The 8,605-nt window shown below is 34.5% G+C and overlaps 1 long non-coding RNA gene across 3 annotated transcripts in view; it reads left to right on the forward strand.

The window, feature by feature from the left end:
- Window positions 1-8,605, forward strand: part of LOC106678805 (uncharacterized) — a 408,538-nt gene that overhangs the window by 92,226 nt on the left and 307,707 nt on the right. For all 3 annotated transcript variants that reach the window (XR_010844071.1, XR_010844072.1, XR_010844073.1), the window contains exon 3: window positions 7,191-7,225. This is a non-coding gene — a long non-coding RNA (uncharacterized lncRNA). The remainder of the gene's footprint in view (window positions 1-7,190; window positions 7,226-8,605) is intronic.

Raw genomic sequence — 8,605 nt, forward strand, 5'->3', positions numbered from 1 at the left:
GTTTAAATATAGTTATCTATAGTTTAAGTATAATATAGGAAGATGTCCAAATGATCTGCAATGGCGAGAATCATGAAGTAGTGAAGGAATGTACCTCATAGGGACCGTAATCAGTAGCTCGGGTAAGATAGACGAAATATGAAACAGAATATGTAAGGCGAATCAAGTGTATTACCAGATTACTAATTGCATCATCGGCCACCGCGAAGTAGACAAGAGGACCAAGTTGCATGTATGTAAGTCTGTTTACTTACACCCACCTACCGCGGAGAAAGCTGTACAACGCTGGACAGGCACTCTAGTCGCATAGCGGCAGCGGAAATGAGGTTCCTGTTGGAGGGTTGGGAGAACTAGAAGTTAAAGAACTTAAAACCACCCTAGAAAGATGGGAACTCCAGTGGTTTGGACATGTCTGCCACATGAACGAGGACATGAATCCTATAAGGTATTAGAGGCTCGACCCACAAGAAGGAGACCACGCGGAAGCTCCAGAATTAAATACCAAGAGTATATCCTCGAATGGTGTCGTAATTGGAGGATTAAAATAAATTCCAACAAATCCCATCAAATTACCTTTATCCTCCGTCGTAAACCTACTGACTGACCTACAGTATACTTCAATAATGTTGCCCTTACCCCTGTTGAACAGATCCACTACCTTGGACTACATCTGGACAAACGACTAGCCTGGAATCCTCACACACGACTGAAAAGACAGGAAACTCCACGTCGATTTCGACTATTTCAGCACTTACTAGGTCCAAACTTCCAATTACAAAAGACTGATTTACATGACAATTATAAGGCCAATCTGGACATATAGAGTTGAGCTTTAGGGCTCCACTAAACCTTCGAATTCCTCTCGTATTCAATCCTTACAATCCAAAATCCTTCGTAAAATCCTAAATGCTCCCTACTTTGTCACAAATAAAATCATCCACAAAGACCTTAATGTTCTATTTGTAACCGATCTAGCCCGAATCAGATATCAATTCTTCCATTACAAACTCCCTAACCACTCAAACCCTTTAGTTTCTAATCTTGCTTCCTCTTTTATTCCGGAGAATCCTCCGAGGCGTCTGAAAATAAGATGGCCCCGAGACCTTATATTGTAAAATTGTTTTTAGAGTGCTAACATTGGGTAGTTTCTCTACATGCTTGTACCATACCATTATGATTTCCTCGAATTTACTTGATGTATTTATGTACAGTTGTAAATATCAATAAATAAATTTGTAAAAAATAATATCCTCGGAAGTACAAGAGGCAAATCCCTCAATAAGGAGAAGCGGCTAACCAGGGACCGGGAGGAGTGGTTTTGGTGGATTGTGTATCCTCGACGCTGGCCAATGGCATCAGAGGAAGATTAACAAGAAGAAAAGAAAACGGATTAGTCTATGACCATCTCTGGAAAATCCTGGACATTTAGCAAAGTGCTCCATCATAATCTAAGAAGCGCAAGTTACATAACATAAAAATCAGTGAAGACTAAATTGACTTTATTCTAACATATTTACAAGAATTACATGTTAATGTTACTGTTACTTAGTCTCTATCTTCTTACTTACCTATCTAGTCTAGGATATATATATGAACACTTGAGAAGAGGAGGTAGGAAGAATAGTGAAATAGGAGAAGGGGTTTGGACCAATCAGATAATTTAGGAAATTAGGCGGAGCCTAGAGAGCCTATGAAATTAGAAGTAAATATCTGGGAGGTGGAAAAAGGCGTGACTAGAAGCATGGTGTGAGGCTTCCAAGAAATTCGGTAAGAGTCATGATCTTGTGAGAACTAACTTTCATGTGTTAAACATGAAATAGTAAGACTGATGCAAGTCCATTGTGAGATGACAGCATGTACCTGCCTAAGTGTCAGCCCTTGCTATTGATATAGGATACTAAGGGCTTGAAAGGGCTATTAGAAGGGTCTCTGGGGCCTTCTTAGAATCTAGTCGTTTTTATTGGGTTCCTTTTTCTATAAAATTGTAAGAGAATGTGGACATATGCAACCATATGTCTAAATTGACATAGGTTCAGTTGGGCAATGGGCAATTGTTTAAATTTATAATACCGGTTCCTTAACTCGCTTATAATACGAACAGACAAAATTTATTTTTATATATTTCAGATAAATTCTGTTTTATATAATAATATCAATAATATTTCATAACCAAACCTCTTTTCAGATACTATTAAGAACAAGACTACTCCCTGGTTCGTGATGAATGGGGACAGATTAATAAATCCAGCTGCAATATAAAGGATTCCTAAGTATAAAGGACTCCTCAATAAAGGTTAAATCAAAATATGTTAAAAGTATTTGTACCTGAGTTGAATAAATCCTCTCGGACTATGTTAGGAATAGCTTGCAACAAAAAGCGTTAGCGCCTAAACAAAAAGGCGATTTAAGAAAGAAGCGAGACTGGCTGGGCCTAGAGTAAGCAACCCAGGTTAGAGCTAGCTTTAAATAGAATTCTTCAGAGATAGCCATATTGGATAGCATGCCTTCTCTCTATCTACACTAGGGGTATTCATGATATTGTGTTTAATGTAAAATGTTTTACCATGTTAAATGTTATAAGTATAGCATTGTGAGCAGCCCTATTTAAAGTCATGTTAAATTTTGAATGCATAAGAGCTCCTAGCGAATTTTCTGGGCAACTTGTTTTGTAACCTTTCCTTCCAAAACTTCATATTATTGTTTATTTCTTAATTTTGACTAAAGTAATTTATTACAACATGCCTAAATTGAGTGAAAAGTGAAAGTTTGGCTACCGAGTGTTCTGTTGATCTAACTTGTGAGGAAGAGAATCAAGATCAGCTAATTGAAAACTGTCATTACATTATTATTATTATTGTCATCCATTGCTTTGTTAGTTTTAAATAATTTTTACCACTTAGAAGGTTGAAACTGCAGTCTCCACTGGCTCACTACCAGTGATGCGGCGAGAGGGATGCGCTGGGATCATATGAGCTCTGCTCTACCCCTCTCGCATGGGGGATTGAGTGGGCTCAGGGATCCTCAGGTCCTTTGTGTGAATATTGTATATAACAGTGTAAATGTGACTAGAGGTTATTTTAATTTATCATTATGTTATTTTACTTATTTGTTTTTTTTATACACATAGTTTGATTATGTTCATTTAGTTTATCCTTCTGTTTGTATATATTTTAAGAGAGTTTTTTTTTATTTTATTTTATTTTTTATTTTAGTATGTATGTGATAATTCATCACTATTACCTATTGCCCACAACTGTGTGGCAGATTGTAATATCTATCAATTCAAAAAAAAATAATAATAATTCTTAGGTGTTCCTAAAGTTAAATACTAACACAACAAACAAAATGGTGACGAGCCTATCTGGTCTGTTCTGTGACGTCATTCTCCATTTAACAGTCCTATTAACATACTCTCAACCATGTTATATGTTATATCGTTTTAACATGGTTAAAGAAGGAAATATTTCTTCATTGAGTTTTTCATTTAACACGCATTGACATATTATACTAAAGATCATAAATAGCCCTATTATACATATCTAATTAAACAACTTAAACAATCTTGTCTAAGAAGAATTATTCAACAGTAATAAAAAAAAAAAAATGTATACAAAATTTAGTTTAGTTTTCTATATAAATGTAGTTTACATAATTTTAAAAGTAAAAAGTGGAGGAAAGGGTTATCAACTGGGTGGTACCTTATTCTTACCATGGTGGATGGTCAGGTTTTCACAGAAACAAAACTCGTCCCCCCCAAGCCACTCTTCACCTGCTGTATTTAAGGGATAGAGTGACCCTATCACTCAATGGACTAAGCAGGATAGGGAAAGGGGTGCGTGTGGTCATCAAGGTCCTGCCAGGATGACCATTTATTAAGGTAACCTGGGTATTCTGAGGTACGCATGACCTGCTTGAAGCCGAAACCTCACGCAAAAAAAAAAAAAACACGGTCACTGAGTCTGTCAGTACGGTCCCTCTATTCCTGCGGCCGTCCCGCTTCTCCCCAAAAGGTCATCGACTCATCCTGTCACTTGTGTTATCCTTTGCTTATTTTTTTGACACGATGACTGAATAATTGAGTCACCTTCTTCCTCAAATTTTTTTTTTTTAATAATTTATTTATTGTTATTTACAACTGTATACACATATATACAAGAAGTAAATTTGCTGTAGGTGACATAGTGATGTGATAAAAACATGTGGCGAATCTACCCACTGATAGAACTCCAATAACATTTCTAGAGGAGAAGATCTCGAGGCCATCTTCTTTTCAGACGCCTAGGAGGATTATTAGGTAATGAAGGAGAAGCCAGGTTAGAAACAAGTGGATTTGGGTGGTTGAGAAGTTTATTATGGAAGAAACGGTATCTGGTTCTGGCTAAATCGGCAACATATGGAACATTGAGGTCCTGATGGATGACTTGATTTGTGACAAAGTAAGGAGCATTAAGGATTTTACGAAGGATTTTGGACTGTAAGGATTACCTCAAAATTTGATTCTAATTCTTTTTCTGAACTACATCATGCAGGAAAATATTCACCATCCTGTAGTTGTTTTTTATGATTACCTACCAAATTTGACTAATTAATGTTATTTTCTGAATTATACGGTATGTGTATTGTATCATTTACGTACCTTAGTAAGTTTTCAATTTATTAGTACCTACGATAAAAATAATTTTAAAAATGCGGTCTACAGAAGTAAAACTGTTTCACCTACACTGAAATAATTTGCGCAAAGAGATATCTCAATATTTTTCACAAAATTTTAAGTGGTATATTTGCTACTGTTAGAACCCCTTTAGAGGGAAACTACTCAGACTGTAATGTAGAGATAATCATTTTATTTACGCAAAACAAATAAATATTATATAAAAGAGATAATTACTTATAAAATAAAAAATATGTTATATTTATTATGATATCGGCACTTATTAAATATTGCTCGAATAATCTATCTCAAAGTCCCATCTTCAAAGTTTTAGGACGTAGTCAAGAGTGATATAGGACCGTAGCTCCTTGGTGGTCTTAGTGGGGCGGGAAGGATTGCCGTTTTTTGTGTTATAATCTCCTCTTGTGAGATTGTGACATGTCGTACATCGTCCATAATTGTCTGTTTCAAAAATCAGATAAGTAAGGCTACCATGGAGATCGGGAGTGGTGGGTTTCATCCCGTTATTTAATTTCAGGCGTTTTTTTAAATATTACTTGAATAAACTTAAATAAATCTTAAATTTTCCTCTTCTCGTTTTAAGCAATCATTTATTTATTTTCTTTTTTTAATATTTATTTATTGCTATTTACAACTGTTTATTATAATACACTTAGTAAATCTGATCTAAGTTAAATTGGAGTGTTACAGGCGTGTAGAGAAACTACCCATTGGTAGCACTATAATGACATTTTACATTAGCTGGTCTCGTGGCCATCTTCTTTTTAGGCGCCTCGGAGGATTGTCAGGAATGGAAGAGGATGCAAGATTAGAAACTAGGTGGTTTGAGTGGTTCGATAGTTTATAATGGAAGGAGTGATGTCTGGTTCGGGCTAGAGCGGTTACATAGGGAACATTAAGTTCTTTATGTATGATTTTATTTGTGACAAAGTATGGAGCTTTGAGGATTTTACAAAGGATTTTGGATTGTAAGGATTAAATACGAGTGGAATTCGAAGGTTTAGTGGAGCCCTAAAGCTCAACTCCATATGTCCAGATTGGCCTTATTACAGTCATGTTGATCAGTCTTTTGTAATGTGTTGAAAGTTAGACCGTTTGTCTAGTAAGTGCTGTAATAGTCGAAATCGACGTGCAGTTTCCTGTCTTTTCAGTCTGGTGTGAGGATTCCAGGTTAATCGCTTGTCCAAATGTAGTACAAGGTAGCGGATCTGTTCGACAGGGATAAGAGTTAATCATTTCAAAAGTGATATAGGGCTGTCCCTCTCTGGGGGTCTTATTGTGGCAGGTCCAGTCGGGAAGGATTTTTTTTTTTGTATTAATAATATTAATAACCTAGAAAATAGTTATTTTACATGATTTCAAAAGTTATGACTATTGATCACTCATGTAAAGAGGTTTTTTTTGTTACAAAAGGAAAAATGTTCGAATGAAAACAGGTGAACGACCTCCACTCACCTTGGGCTATTTGGAAAACGAAATTTCTAATTCCACGTTTGAGCGTTACTACCTGAAACGTAACGAGCAAACAGCGATATCTCAATCCCCCCCTACTTTATTACTGAAGGATCTCTAGAGATAAGAACAAAAATATGAGGGGTCACGGCCTCAGGTTTGATAAGATATCGATTATATAACTTGATGAGTTTTCATTGTTTAGTATCACTCAAACTTATTATATTTTTCAATATATTTCAATGGGAAGTTTAGAATGTTTGTCAAGTAAGTGTTGTAGCAATCGGAATCTACGAGCAGTTTCTTGTCGTTTCAGTCTTGTGTGTGGATTCCAAGTAAGTCTCTTTTCAAGATGGAGTCCTAAGTATCTTGTACTTTGTTACATTATTTTTATTGTTTGTATCTTTTTTAGCTTTGGTAAATTGAGCCGAAACATTGGCTCAAATTAAATAGTTTATAATGAGGTATAGATAATTGACCATAGATTGATAAGTGCAGAAGATGTTGATAACGTGCTTGGGGGGGGGGGGAGGCATGGTCAACAAAAGAAAACAGAAACAAAAAATTATTTATTCGTGTCGACGTTTCGGCCTGGTATTCAGAGAGTTTTAAGCAAATATTCTGACTAAACTAAACAGTTTAGCCAGACTTTAGCTGCACCCCTTGACCATCTCCTCCACTTATTAAATGGTTTAATTGATTTTTTTACTGCATCCATTTTTTAACCATCTTACTTTTATATAGTAATAATAGCTTTATTCATACTATCATCAGCCTCTCTCTACGGTGGTAAAAGCTTATATAAACTAAAGGATAAATAATTTTATATTTATTTATTATCCGATTTATAATATAAATTAAATTTATATCATAAATTGGAAGTTTAGTGAGGTAAAGTTGTGAAATAAAGTTGATCCATTGTGCAATTCATAATGCAATGATTTTTGTAATGAAAATGTACTATAATGAGAAAAGTATGTCTTATACTACTTCACTCTTTAGCTAAATCTTCTAATATTTTTTTGAGACTTTTTTTTATTAATTTATTTTAATTTTTTTATTTCAGATTGGAAGCCGAATTTCTGGATTCTCTTCATATACGTAAGTTTTTAAATTAATCCTATAATTTATATATACATACTTTTTTTTTGTCTTGTTCGAGATTGGTAGTTTTATTAATAATAAAAAAAATTACCCAAATAGTCTCAAAATTCTTTATTAAAACATATTACGTGTCCAACATTTCGTCCGACCTGGTCATCATCAAGAACAATCTTAATTTTGGTATTACAGCCTCACATTGATTCATTAAAACATGCAGGCTATAACACCCAAGTCAATTCAGCACTGTTAAAATAAACCTGTATTTGTCACTATTATATTTAATAATAATTTCTGTTCATCACAATTTTGATATTTTACTATCAATAACTCATCACAACGTTAATATTTGCCTAAAACTCCCTGAGGACCTAAAACCAAGTCGAAACGTCGGCACGAATAAATAACATTTTGTTTATTTGTGTTTTCTTTTGCTGACCCCCTCCCCTCCCCCCCGACCATCTTCTACACTTATTAATCTATAGTAAGTATCTACACCTTTAGTTATAAACAGGTTAATGTTAGCCAACGTTTAATTTTGGATTGTAAGGATTGGATGCGGGAGGAATTTGATGGTTGTGTAGAGCCCCAGAGCTCAATTCCATATGTCCAAATTGGTCTGATTATCATAGTATATAATATATAATATAAATCAATAATATATATCATAGTATATAATAATTGTTTGTAGTGAATGGGAAGTTTAGAGCGTTTGTCAAGTAGGTGTTGTAGCAATCGGAATCTACGAGCAGTTTCTTGTGTGTGGATTCCAAGTAAGTCTCATGTCAAGATGGAGTCCTAAGTATCGAATCTGTTCAACAGGCGTTACTTTCTATGTTAATTTTTTTTTTCTAGAATATTTGACTTTCCAACGGTATATAATAAGTCTACAGTACTACTATTATTTCCGTAAAGGATGTTTTCATCCTGAAAAAAAGTGTTTTCTCCTACCCTTTTCAAGTTAATTATCAATCTCTTTCTGAGTTAATATTTTTTACAAATTTCATTACTAAAGAATGTTTATATGATATTTTGTAAATATAATGTCGTTTAATGGAATGAGTGATATTTTTTTCATGTTCTTCCTTAAGAGAAGCATCGATTGGTATACAATAACTAAAAAACATATACTTTCTGAGCTACAAACCAAAAACCTTAATTTTGATTATATCTTTTTTTTGTTTTTCTACTTTAGGATTCAGGGAGACTATTACAACATTTACTAATCAAACGGTCTAAATTTCCAACATATTACAAAAGACTGATTGACATGACTATTATTAGGCCTATCTGGACATACGGAGTTGAGCTTTGGGGCTCCACTAAACCATCAAATTCCTCCCGAATCCAATCCTTACAGTCCAAAAATCCAGTCCTTAA

This window comes from Halyomorpha halys, unplaced genomic scaffold, assembly GCF_000696795.3.
Source record: "Halyomorpha halys isolate HHAL.00 unplaced genomic scaffold, Hhal_1.1 Scaffold11.1, whole genome shotgun sequence".
Classification (NCBI taxonomy): domain Eukaryota; kingdom Metazoa; phylum Arthropoda; class Insecta; order Hemiptera; family Pentatomidae; genus Halyomorpha; species Halyomorpha halys.